The following is a 14,682-nucleotide window of genomic DNA, read 5'->3' as shown; positions in this document are numbered from 1 at the left end:
AATCAAAAGGTAGAAAGATGGAAGAATGCGTATAGATCAAGGAAGTACAAGATTTGGGTTGAAAACTTACAAGAATCGCGAGAAATCGAGAGATTAAGGGGCTGGAGCGTCTTGGTCGAGTAGCAGCAGCAACAACAAGTGTTTGGGGGTGAAGAGGGGGTATTTGTAGGCAAGGAAGGAGAGAAAAGGAGGAAAGGTGGGCCGGATCGGCTGGCCCGTTCGGTCGGCCGGCCCAGCCGATCGGCTGGCCTGTCCGATCGGATGGCCCAGCCGATCGGCTGGTCCGTTCGATTGGGCGGCCCAGCCGGTTGGCTGTTCTGTCCGATCATGCGGCCCAGCCGATCGGCTGGCCCGTCCGATCGACTGGCCCAGCCGTTTGGCTGGCCCGTCCGTACGGAAGCCTTTAGTCCTCGTTTTTGGCGCGTTTTCGACTGTTTGGGCCATAATTTCATATATTTATTTAATTATTTAATTATTTAATTATTAATTATAATTAGTCACAAAAAGGTCGCATATACGCATCTATATATCCAATATTCGGTGTGATGATCGAGTTACGCGTACCTTCGAGTGCGTTCTTTGGTGTGATGTGCCACAAGGATTATCGGGGTACTACTTGCTCGTATTGCCATCACCGTTATGATGGCTGACATGGTACTCACCCGATAGTCTTTGTTAGCGTTGCTTGTTTACGTTTCGACACCTCACGGTTATCGAGGATGGTAGATTAAGTCCTCACTCAACATCATCGTGAGTGTTACAATTTATGATAATAGGTTTGTAATAGCGATAGAATATGCGTAATTATTCGATTATACCTCGATTTAGCGATATATCTGATATAGTTACATTATGATCCGAATCTCTGGTGCTAGGAATAACGAGTGTATCGAGTGGTAACAACGCACGAAGGTGCGGGTTGTTACATTCTTGTTTTCCATGAGTTTGGTGACCTTTAAGCGAGCCTTTCTAGTTTATTTGGGTTGTGAATAAACTCAGGCATGGCCCATTCCAACGTGCTCGACACCATGTCAGTTTCCCCAATAAATAAAACCTACAACATTTTAGAAATGAAAAATTACGTGTAACCAAAATTTTTAGAAGCAACTCGTGTAGACCAAGACCATTAAAATTTATTGCGGAACAAGGGAAACAAGCACACTAATTACATCATGTAACCAAACAAGTTTTTGTAAGGTAAGCTAAATACAATTATTTAAATTCATTTTATTTTCTTATTAAAAAAAATATAATATACCTACTTAGAAACCATTAAATTTTAAGCGGAATAGCTTTGAGTGGTGCACTCCTTTGCAACGTGATCCCAAACTTCTCGTCCATATCCATATCTTGTGCCCTCTTGTTTCCTTCAAGTTTCCAATCAAACTTCTGGATCAAAGAACCTAACATTATATGCAACATTCTATGTGCCATATTTAATCCTGGACATATTCTTCTCCCAGAACCAAATGGAATGAGCTCAAAATCTTGGCCTCGGTAGTCAACATTGACTTCCAAAAACCTCTCTGGCATGAATGTTTCTGGATTTGACCAAACTTTTGGGTCTCGCCCCATGGCCCACATATTACAAAGGATTTGTGCATTTTTTGGCACCACGAAGCCTTGGATTTCTACGTCGTGTATGGCTTGGTGAGGGATTAGAAAAGGGGCCGGAGGATGTAACCGAAGAGTTTCTTTTATAACAGCTTGTAGATAAGGGAGTTGAGAGATATCTGATTCTTGTATTATATTCTTCTTGTTTTCCATGAGTTTAATAACCTCTGCTCGAGCTCTTTCCAATTTATTTGGATTGTGAATAAGCTCAGCCATAGCCCATTCCAATGTGCTTGATGTCGTATCAGTTCCAGCAATAAATAAAGCCTATAAAATTCATTTCAGTAATGATAAGTTTGCAACACATTAAGTTAAAATAGAAATTTATCATATACTTATGTTTCTTGTTAAGATACTTTAAAAAAGTTTTACTTACGAAAAACAAATGTCTGATGTCATTGAGACTGAAGGCGGATTCGTCCATTTGCTTGAGGTTGAGCAGCGAGTCCAACACATCATTGTCTGCGAGTGAAGTTGATCTTGTTTGTAAACGTTGATTGATTACATTATCAAAGAGGGTCAATATTCTGTTACCATGCACATTCCCACGCCGCACCAGTCCTTGGGGATCAAAGAACTTAAAAATCGGAAAAAAAAATCGGTTATATTTGGTTTCCCTCCAATTTCTAGTAAAGCCCATACATCATCCTTGAATTTTTGCGAAGTCGAAGAATCATATTGAGTGAAATCCATAGAAAACATTAAGTTTGAGAGAACATTTAGTGATGTCGTAAATGCAATTCCCCCTATGTTTACGGCCTTTTCAATTGTACAACAACGATCGACGTGATCAACAAGTTCTTTTACCTAGAAGTATAATGAAATGTTAGATAGACCATACACTTGCCGTATAATTTCATTTATTAAAATAATCAAACATATATCGTCATCTACAAAATAAATATATAATAAAATAAAATATTTCTTAGTTGAACTTAATTTATTATTTACTAGGTTATATACCCAGTATTATATGGTATCTAACTTATAATAAAAGACTCTAAATAATGCCATATAGCATTTTCTCCTTCAACTTCATAAATTTTATTTATATTTGATTAATAAATTTCTTTTAATTATTAATATTAATTAATAACCAATATACAGAGATCACTTATTTTTATCCTTATCTATATCTAAAATTAATAAATAACTTCAATTTTGCAATTTAGACCATTTGTTTTTTACTTTTAACCAAACGTTTTTCATCTTTTACAATTTAATCTCAACTTTTTTTTTATTTTCAATTTTGGTCCACCATACTTTTCATCTTTCCCAAGTTTTTCGTTTCGTTCTAAATTTTGTGAGTTAACGCACCGCAACTTGCGTGTGGGGTTCAACATTTTTTCGTATATTTTTTTCGCGTTTGACTGGCACATCGCGCCACATCTATTTTACTGCGTTTGACAAGTTCGTCAAACACGCGGGTCCTGGATGGACTTAGTTATTTTTTTCTATGTTTTACGTTTTGGTTTAATTTCTCAGTAACGAGCGTGCGTGATTCAAAGATTTTACGTCTGCTTTTCGCTCGGCGTTATTTTTTCCCGTTTTTATTTATTTTGTTTTTACGAGCTTTTCCGGTGTTGGTGGTCGCTGACAATGGTATAGTATCACTACTACTTAACACAATTTTATGACAACCGCTGCAACGCAGGGGCTTAATATTAGTTAATAATAAAAAATTTTTGAATTGATAATGTGCATGGAAAATTATAATATTATGATATATAAATAAAAGACTAAAAGAGAAAATTACCTTTTGAATCCTTGTGTTTTAAGGTATTAAACAGTTGAGTCCAAAATCAAAATATTTAACGTCTGAGATTCTAACCACTCATTTTATTAACGTTGCAACGCAGGGGCTTAATATTAGTTAATAATAAAAAATTTTTGAATTGATAATGTGCATGGAAAATTATAATATTATGATATATAAATAAAAGACTAAAAGAGAAAATTACCTTTTGAATCCTTGTGTTTTAAGGTATTAAACAGTTGAGTCCAAAATCAAAATATTTAACGTCTGAGATTCTAACCACTCATTTTATTAACGTTTTGAGTACAAATTTAGGTCAATTCGGATAGCATATCATTGTTAACGGGTCAACAAGATTTAATATAAAAAAATTAGCTAAAAAGTGAAACATTTCAAATGGGTCAAACACGTTAAAGGGGCAAAAATCCACCTAACATGCATACAGATTACAGATGCTGTTGTGTACTAATAACGAGATAAATATAAAAAGAAAATGAGAGATGGGCACTATTTATCGATTGGTTATTGTAGCATGTAATGTATAATTAAGGTTTTAGTGGCAAATTTTTTTATAAGTCAGGCTAAACCTACCCTTGTATTCCATGCTTCACATACTTCATTCGAGAAATTCTAGAGGCATGATATGACTAATTTAGTAAAGGAACTGATGAGTACTGGCACCATAAAAGTATCTACCAAACAAGTCGGTGTTATCGTTTTCCGGCATTAATCTTTTATCATATCAAGACTTTATTTTTCGGGTTTGTCTCCGGTTACACGGTGCATTATACATGTACATCTAAAAGTGTTTGTAAATAGATTTTAGAGTAAATTGTCATTTTAGTCCCTGAGTTTTGTCCAAATTTGTTATTTTAGTCTAAATAGTTTTTTTTTTTTGCCGCTGGTTCCTTGACTTTTCCCTTTTGTTGCCATTTTGATCACATACACTAACTCCATCCAAAAACTCCATCTTTAACCGGGGGTATTTTGTGGATTTTCATTTTAAATGTTTTCAATTGCTATTTTGATCCAATTTCAAAAAATCAAAAAAATTCCAAAAAATAATAAAAATTCTAAAAAATCATAAAAATTCTAAAAAAATACAAAAAATCCGTTTCGGCGCGCGAACCGTTTCGAACCCGAACCGTTTCGAGCTGGACCGTTTCGACGCGAACCGATTCGACCCGTACCGTTTCGACCCGAACCGTTTCAAGCTGAGCCGTTTCGACGAGAACCGTTTCGACCCGTACCGTTTCGACCCGAACCGTTTCGACGCGAACCGTTTCGACGCGAACCGTTTCGAGCCGAACCGTTTCGAGCCGAACCGTTTCGAGCCGAACCGTTTCGAGCCGAACCGTTTCGAGCCGAACCGTTTCTAGCCGAACCGTTTCGAACCGAACCGTTTCGAGCTAACCGTTTCGACGCGAACCGTTTCGACCGTACCGTTTCGAACCGAACCGTTTCGAGCGGAACCGTTTCGACCCGTACCGTTTTGAGCTGAACCGTTTCGAGGCACTGTTCGCGTCGAAACAATTCAGCTCGAAACGGTTCGGGTTGAAACGGTACGGGTCGAAACGGTTCGCGTCGAAACGGTTCAGCTCGAAACGGTTCGGCTCGAAACAGTTCGGCTCGAAACGGTACGGGTCGAAACGGTACGGGTCGAAACGGTTCGGCTCGAAACGGTTCGGGTCGAAACGGTACGGGTCGAAACGGTTCGCGTCGAAACGGTTCAGCTCGAAACGGTTCGGGTTCGAAACGGTTCGCACCGAAACGGATTTTTTGGATTTTTTTAGAATTTTTTAGAATTTTTATGATTTTTTCGAATTTTTTGGATTTTTTTTGATTTTTTGGAATTTTTTTGATTTTTTGGAATTGGATCAAAATGGCAATTGAAAACATTTAAAATGAAAATCCCCAAAATACCCCTGGTTAAAGATGGAGTTTTTGGATGGAGTTAGTGTATGTGATCAAAATGGCCACAAAAGGGAAAAGTCAGGGACGCAGAGGCAAAAAAAAACTATGACAAATTTGGACAAAACTCAGGGACTAAAATGGCAATTTACTCATTTTAATATTTTTGTTTGTAGTATGCGTAACTACGTACCTTGGTCTGGCGTAGGAGTTCACTAGCATCTAGACTTTGCACGGAGAACACATACTCTTTGCTTATTCTTCGTAGTTTTCGCCATTTTTCTCCGACTGGAAGCCACACTATCGAGTACTTTTCGTGATCAACGATTCTACCAACGTCGGGTATTGATCGGCTAGAGAACGCATGGTCATGTGTTTGAAGAAATTCTTTGGCAATATCTGGTGATGAAACGACAATGGTTGTTCTAGTTCCAAACTTTAGCGACATTAAAGGACCGTAACGCTTGGAGAGTGTGGCAAGAGATTGGTGGGGTTGTCACTGAGGTGTAAAAGGTTTCCGATGATCGGAAAACGGAAAGGTCCTGGCGGAAGCCTTGAGCTGCGTCGGCCGAAGATGGTGATAGCATAGGCTAATGTTAATGTTAAAAAGAAAGAAAACAAAATAGGAAATGCTAGATAATCCATCTTGTTTTTTGTGGGTTTGTCTTTTCTGAGTTGATAAAATGACCTTCACTTAGAGGGGACGGGGTGGAAGCGTGATACACAAAGTTCACGCGTGGAATTTTCCAAAACGAGTTATAACACCGGCGCCACTCAAACAATAACGCGTGGAATTTTAAACGCGTTAAACCCAGCACGCGTGAAACTTTTGAGTTTTATAGGGTATGACTTGTACATTGTGCATTAATACTTGTATATTGGAATACCCATCACTAGTGATTCCACCCCTAGTCCATTTCTATCACTAGTGATGGAAATATGGTTGATGACATGGCATTTCCTGATTGGATAGTGGGAGTGATGGAATCCATCACTAGTGATTCCACCCCTAGTCCCCTTATAAGGGTGTCGCCGCCGACTCAGCTCGATTGCGTGTATAGAGTATAGACGTATTATTTTCGTCATAATTATGTTAGAGAACCATAAGAAAACATGTAAAACAATTGTTTTTGGTGCATTAATAGTTAACTAGTGGGATTTTCTGCACTCGGTTCAGTTCATATAGTACCGATGATATTGTCACTTGGAATAACAATCGGAAGACATATGCCCAAGAGATTCTCTGTACGTGTTTTACATCGATTGAAACCATAAAAACAAACTTGGAACTTATAACGTACTTGTTATAGTCTACGGACTAAAAATTACTCTATTATGAATGTAACTTTGTTTTCAATGAATTATATATGGCCATGTGCCCATTTCGAAGAAGCTATAAAAACGAATATTGTACGGGTACCTATGTTATTCAGACGATATTGATTCCATTCATCACGTTAAAAAATTAACTATATATTTTTGACTCATTCAAATAAAACTTTTATCGAATTGTAGATAAAAATAAATATGCCACCATAGTGTACTCCAATTTTTATAAAATGTTATATTATATCATTAAAACAACGAAATAAAATTATAAAATTATTATAGTGTACTCCAATTATATAACCTGTGAGATATTTTTGATGACATATATCTTTTTGTATTATAAAATTATTCCATATATAAATTAGCAACTTTGTTGTGTATCATGATTTGTACATCATGCTTTGGAACTTTTTCAAACAAAAAAACTTTATTTTTCACTTTAAACCTTAAAGTTATTTCTTTTACATTTTAACCCATTTCAAATTTTTTACTTTTAGCTCAAACTTTTTCATCTTTTGTAATTAACACAACACTTTATTATTTATAACTTTGGTCCCCCATACTTTTTGTCTTTCGCAAGTTTTTTCGTTTTACGTTTCGTTCTAAATTTTCCGAGTTAACATATCGTAGCGTGCATGTGAGGTTCAATGTTTTTTGCTCTATCTTTTCATATTTGACAAACCCTTGGCAACACGTCCAATTTTTCCCTTTTGAAAAGTTCGTCACAACGGGCAGATCCTAGATCGACTAAGTTATTATTTTCTACGTTTTACGTATCTGATTAATTTCTTAGCATTAACACACTGTAACGTAACGGGTGTGCGTGGTTCAACGATTTTAGTATGCTTTTCGTTTAGTGTAATTTTTACCATTTTATCTATTTTATTTTTACGATGTTCAGAGTCGATGTCGTTGTGGCATTGGTGCTACTTGGCACGGTTTTACGAACGTTTTTAACCTATTAAATTTTTTATTATTTACAACTTTGGTCCCCCATACTTTTTGTCTTTCGCAAGTTTTTTCGTTTTACGTTTCATTCTAAATTTTCCGAGTTAACATATCGTAGCGTGCATGTGAGGTTCAATGTTTTTTTGCTCTATCTTTCCATATTTGACAAACCCTTGGCAACACGTCCAATTTTTCCCTTTTGAAAAGTTCGTCACAACGGGCAGATCCTAGATCGACTAAGTTATTATTTTCTACGTTTTACGTTTCTGATTAATTTCTTAGCATTAACACACTGTAACGGGTGTGCGTGGTTCAACGATTTTAGTATGCTTTTCGTTGAGTGTAATTTTTACCATTTTATCTATTTTATTTTTACGATGTTTAGAGTCGATGTCGTTGTGGCATTGGTGCTACTTGGCACGGTTTTACGAACGTTTTTAACCTATTAAATTTTTTTACTAATATTTTGTTTTGGTTTATCCATATACTTCCTTTACTTAAAAACTATTTTTACATGCATATTTTATGTACGGGTATGTATAAATATGTTTTGTTCTACATTCCGGCGTAAATTTTTTTTTTTATAGACGAGTCAGGTCAAATATAATACGTTTTCATTTAAAGAAACCATTTTTACGTGCATATTTTTATGTACGTTTTGGTATAAATTCAAGTTGTACTACGTTTCGACGTAAACTTTTTTGGGAAATGATTCAGCTCAAATCTAATATGTTTTCGTGTTTATTTTATGTATGTTTCGTAAAGTTTGTTTTGAACCGAGTGGAGTCAAATTATGGTTTCTTTTTCTCCCATTTTTTCGAAAGCTCTAATTAATCCCTTTTGATTACATGTGCATATTTTCCTTCATACCCGTTACGTTTTCTATGTATGAGTTGGGTCACATATAATACGTTATGATTGTTCGATATAAATTTGATTTACTTTACATTTAATCCAATCACAATGCTTATACATGTTACATTGAGTTCAACTGGATACGTCGAAATGTGTGTTTTCATATGGTTAATGCATCATATAACGTTTGGACTAACCCATTCAATGTTTACGATGTACCCGCGCCGCAACGCGGGCGGGTCTTAACCCTAGTTCACAATGTTATGAAAACTAGTATAGAGTGTCGGCACGGATTTTGTTATAAAAACGTTATTGTTATTAGAAATAGTATTAAGTAACTCATCTTGTACGGGGGTATAAAACTGTGTCAAATAGTATTAATGTCACACCACTTCTAGCGATCACCAAGACTAAAATTGCGGCGTGTTAATGTGAAGAAATTAGACTGAAACTTAAAACATAGAAAACAATAACCAAGTCGATCTAGGTCCCGCGAATAGTGACGAACCCGTCAAACGGGAAAAAATAGACGTAAAAACATTGAACAACACACACGTTGTGTCATGTTAACTCGCAAAATTAGAACGAAACATAAAAACGTTGAACCACACATGCATGCTGCGCTATATATATATATATATGTATATGTTAACTCACAAAATTTTGAACGAAACGTTAAACAAAAATTTACAAAAGATGAAGAGTATAGGGGACAAAAGTTGAAAATTAAAAAGTTCATCATCATCAACTCGGTAAGTCCCACCAATAGCAAAGCTAAGGTAGGGTCTGAGGAGGGTAAGATGTAGACAGCCCTACCTCTACCTGTTATGAATAGAGAGGTTGCTTCCAGTGAGACCCCCGGCTCGATGGTAGTTTTGCATCAAGCCTTGGACATAAGGCACATAACATAACACTGAACAATTAAGACAACGACCAATTAATGCATGTACTTCCTTGTCTTTCGGCTATCAACGTCACCACATGAGGCATGATTAACCATCTCCCCTTTTAATGTTGTTTTCACGAAATTAGTAAAATGTCGTTAAAATTAGTGCACTTTCACTTTTGCCCCACGACACACATATATACATTATATGCGCATACCGCCCACACATATCTCAAAAAAAGTTATGAGATTAAATAGGAAACGATGAAAAGTTTTGAGTTAAAAGTAAAAAGTTAATTTTTTTTTTGAAAAACACCTTAAGCATGAGATACAACACCATTATGTATAAAAAACTTACGAATTAATACTATGTAAATGTAAATTACTTTAATTTTGAAGAGATTTTGTTTTTCTTTTATAACTTTTAAACTATAATGTATTGCAAATACCAAGTATACAATTGCGAAGTATTAGTTTCTTATTTACGTCTCGATATAAAGTTTACTCATAACCAATTTGTAAATAGCAATGTATAAGTGTTCGAATCATAAATGAATTGTTTTATTGTTATAACTATTTTGAGCATATAAACTTATAAATAAAGTTTTTTTACCGATGTTACAAAGCGAAATGATTCCAACCGAACAACATCCATACCGGTATCGGTATCATCAGAAGAAGTATCAATATTCCTCTTTAAGATTTTTGATCGATGTAAAATACATGCCAATATCCATTTGGGCATCGCGACTTTAGATTTTTGAGTTTTATTTGCGGTTGTTATACCAAACGCTGATATCATACCAATACCATAAAGCACTGAACCGATACGATCGGCATCTTGATGGTGTCTCCGGCCGAGCAAGCCAAAACCAGAGTTGTATTCAAAGTAAAGTATTTTTTTTAGTGTCAGTACCTTACCTTACTGGTGCCATTATCTACCAAACCGATTATGTTCAAATAAAATCGATACCGATACTAGTTTTATCTTTAATGAATGTGTTTCTTTATCATACCATAATGAACCGAATCAATAATGACCGAATTCCTTTGGGAAAGCACGAGATTGTAAATACAAATTTAAAGATTTGTTAAGAAAAAAATGATTAAGAAAAAAGTATTTTATAACACATTTTTAGGAAAAAATGATCAAGAAAAAAAATATTTTATAACACATTTATTCAATCTAAAGAATATTTTAGACTTGCATGATAGGAGATGCAGGTTCGACCCCCACTTGGTGCAGAGTGAGTTATTGGTGGGCAATGATAGGAGACCCAGGGAAACCTTGGTTGGATCCTTGAGCCAAATGAGTTTTACTGGTAATTTCACCGTCGTGCCTACGGCCAGGTGGGTTACTGGTTTTCCCGGAATTAATGGTGGACTCGGGCTACTCTCGGAGTACGCCGCTTGTCCAGTAGATGCCTCGAAAGTGCTCGAGATTAATTTCGTTGATCGTTAAAAAAAAGAATATTTTAGAACCGATTTACACACCTTTGAATGATATATCTAACTAAATGTTGTATGTATAACATGGGGTGATGGGATGCGCCAGCAGACGTGGTCTTGTCTTCACCACAAAAATAAATTTAAAGTAGCGTAGACTTCACATTTTATGGGTGGTTTACATACTCAATAAATGCAACTATTAAATAAAACGTTTATGAGTAGTTTACATACTCAACAATAAATGCAACTATCCAATAAAACGATATTGTTAGGCATCTTTAAATAAAACCTTATTGTTAGGCACTTAGGCATCTTGAGGAAACCAATAAATATTAAGGGGATACGAAGTGGGCGGCAAACCATGAGCGGCAAATGGGTTTGCTGAGCGGGAACACCACCGCTGACCCATTTTGCCGCTCGGTGAAGATGAAGAAGCGGTGTTTGGTTACCGATCAGGGAGAGGGAGGGAAGGAGAGAGAGAGAGAGAGAGGGGGTGTGTGTGGTGGGGTCCATGCCATCTCAACCAATCACACTTTTTTCCTTTTTTTAAATAGTTTACCAATTTATAAAGTGTCTAACCATTGCGAACACTTTTGAGCATAATTTAAACATTTTTCATTGAATGACATGACACACTCTCACTGGTTGATTTTGAAGTTTACCACTTTCAAGTGTCTAACCACTCCCTACACCCTAAATGATATTAGTATTGATGTTCGGATAGTATCAACACGATTTTCGCAACAAATAACAAAAAGAAATCAACTATATTTAACATGTTTGAATAAAACTTTTAAACAATATTGTTTGGCATATCGAGAAAACCAATAAACATTAAAATGATATTAGTACCGATATTGTTTGGATAGTATAAATACAGTTTTCGCAGCAAAGAAAGAACAAAAACAATCAACTATATTTAACAAGTTTGAATAAAACTTTAAGCGTATAGTAGATAAGAATAAGTACATCATAACGTATACTCGAAATCTATAAAATATAATATTATATTGCTAAAATAATGAAAATGGTAAACAGATAAATTTATCAAGAAAAAAAAATTAAACCACGACGGAACTATTATGACATGTACACATGTGCTTCAATACAAGAATTCAACTATATAAATTAATATGGTACAACTTCATTGTGGTCCTTAATATTTGGTTCGTACCAAGATTCCCCGCCGCAACGTGCGATAGAAAAATCATAGTTTTATATATAATTGAACAAACTATTAGACTATCCACTATGGTGACCAAATTGCACAAACGGTTGCCACATGGCAAATAAGACAAAATTGTAGGAAATTATTTTAATTAAATAATTGAAATTTATGGACAACCAGGTTGGTTGGTATGGCAACCATTGGTTGCAACCAACAACCAACATAATATTAATTCTTTATTCATTTTTCTATTATTTAATTCTATTTCTTTATAATATTTAATTCTTTTTCCTTTTTTTATTATTTAACTTTTATTTGTTTATATAATAAAATATTAGTTTAGGTTGGGTTGTGATAGTGAGTGAAAAATTGGATTGGGTTGGGTTATGTAGGTGGAAGAGATAGAAACTAGTATTTTAATATAAGATTGGGTTAAGTTGGGTTGTGATAGTGGATAGTCTTAACTACAATTGATTTTGCAACTTTTTGTTTTGACCATATATCTTATATGTTTTTGTTTTTTTTTAACTTCACCCCCTCAACTTTTAACATATGTCGGTTACACCCCTTAACTTATTAAAAATTTTGTAAAATGTCATTTTGACCCCCTTGAATTTTACATGCTTATTTTTATGTGTGTGTCGGTATGAATTAAGGTTGGTTTACATAGGGCTGTAAACGAACCAAACGTTCGACGAACAGTTCGTGAACCGTTCGACGGGAAGTTCGTTTGTGTTCGTTCGTTTATTAAACAAACGAATACGAACAAGAAATTTCGTTTGTTTAGTTAAATGAACAAACATGAACAAAGGTCGCGTTTGTTCATTTATGTTCGTGAACGTTCGGTAACGTGTTTCATAGTTCATTAGTGTTTTGTTTTTATGTATTATTTAAATATTACAAGATCCCGACAAATAAAATATTTAATAAGTGTTAGTGTCTTATATGATCTATTCATGAACGCGTGTTTGTGTTTGTTTATTTCCGTTTGTATTCATCAACATTCGTTTCCATTCGTTGTCTAACCTTAACAAACAAACACAAACGAACACGACCAAATTTAGTTCCTTAACAAACGAACATGAACATAAAATCTCGTTCGGTAAGTATTCATGAAACGTTCGTGAACACATATATTCATTAACAAACGAACACGGACAAGGTCTCGTTCGTGTTCGTTCGGTTCATTTACAGCCCTAGGTTTACATTTCGACGTAATATTTTTTTTTTCAAAAATGAGTCATGTCAAATATAATATGTTTTTCACTAAACGGTATAAATTCAAGTTGCTTCACGTTTCACGAGTCATGTCAAATATGATACGTTTTAGTGCTTATTTATATTGACGTTTTCAGTTAGCTTCGTTTTGGTGTTTATACACGTGTCGGTATAAATTCAAGTTGTTTACGTTTCAATGTAATGTTTCAATGTAATGACATTTTTGACCTCTAGAGTTCTACGTGTTTTTATGTACGTTACGATATAAATTCAAGTTGGTTTACGTTTAACGTAATTTATTTTGAAAATGAGTCATGTTACATATAATATGTTTTGTGCTTATTTTTATGGATGTTTTCAATTGGTATACGTTTGATCGATAAATAATTACAAAAAAAAATCAGTACGCTTACATTACGTTAACAAATTTATCCCGCAAGGCGGGGGAATCAATTCTAGTATATATTAATACATAAAATTCCAATGAATAGCAACAATTTCCTCTTTTATTGTAAATTTTTATTTTCACCCCTATAGTTTTTTTTTACTATTTTCTTTAAGCAATTTAATTTTCTACCCTAAACTTTAATAAAGTTATCATACAACTTTTAAAAACTCTTAAAAGTTGTTAGTATAAATCAACGTTGTCTACGTGAGTCACTTGGTGTTAGAAATTCCTGTTTTTGTTTTACACTTTTTCTCGGTTTTGGTATCGTTCGGTTAACACCGTCTTACCCCCTTCCAACACTAGTGGTACGATTTTGCGCCCCTGCCCCGCAACACAGGGGGCTTAAGACTAGTATATATTAAATGTTACTAAGCTAGCATATCATGTTAGCCGTTTAGTTTTTGTGAAACTCAAGGTTATTAAAAATTTGTTATTTGGCAAATTATTATCTATATATTAATTTTTGAATGAAATGAACACTAACCATTTAAGGCTTTTTTTTTTTAACATATTGTAACTAATGGTAACTAATCATAATGAACATAAGTGGTAACTAATCGTAAATCGTACAAGACATTGATTTTTGTCGGCTGTAAGTATAAGGCTATGCGGTATGGTGATGGTCCTCCCTTGAAGGATGATCTGCCACGTAGGATCTACGTAGGATGGGTGTGAGGATGGGGCAAAGTCGTAAACCGTACAAGACATTGATTTTTGTCGGCTGCAAGTATAAGGCTACGCGGTATGGTGATGGTCCTCCCTTGAAGGATGAACCGCCACGTAGGATCCACATAGGATTGGTGTGAGGATGGGGCAAAGAGGATGAATGTATGTAAATGGGGGAATGGACCTAAAATGTATATGTATATATTGTCTGTATAGGTGTGTGTGAGAGGGAGAGTGATGGTTTTTGTCTTCTTGTGGATCGTCACCATCGTCCCATACTTGACGCCGAGGACGAAGCCGGGGGGGGGGGGGGATGGTGTTCCCACAGGCGCCGTTCCGGAATCATCCGGGGACGGTCCCCATACCTAGAAGCCTAAGCGGCACTATGTTGAATACATATTGAACCATAATTACCTATTACAAACATGACTAAT

The 14,682-nt window shown here is 35.3% G+C and overlaps 1 pseudogene; it reads right to left on the bottom strand.

Moving 5' to 3' along the window:
* Window positions 1-1,124: 1,124 nt before the first annotated feature.
* Window positions 1,125-5,961, bottom strand: LOC110934103 (annotated as a pseudogene).
* Between the last annotated feature and the right edge of the window lie 8,721 nt (window positions 5,962-14,682).

This window comes from Helianthus annuus, chromosome 4 (assembly GCF_002127325.2).
Source record: "Helianthus annuus cultivar XRQ/B chromosome 4, HanXRQr2.0-SUNRISE, whole genome shotgun sequence".
NCBI lineage: Eukaryota > Viridiplantae > Streptophyta > Magnoliopsida > Asterales > Asteraceae > Helianthus > Helianthus annuus.
This window is presented reverse-complemented; position numbering and strand designations above follow the sequence as displayed.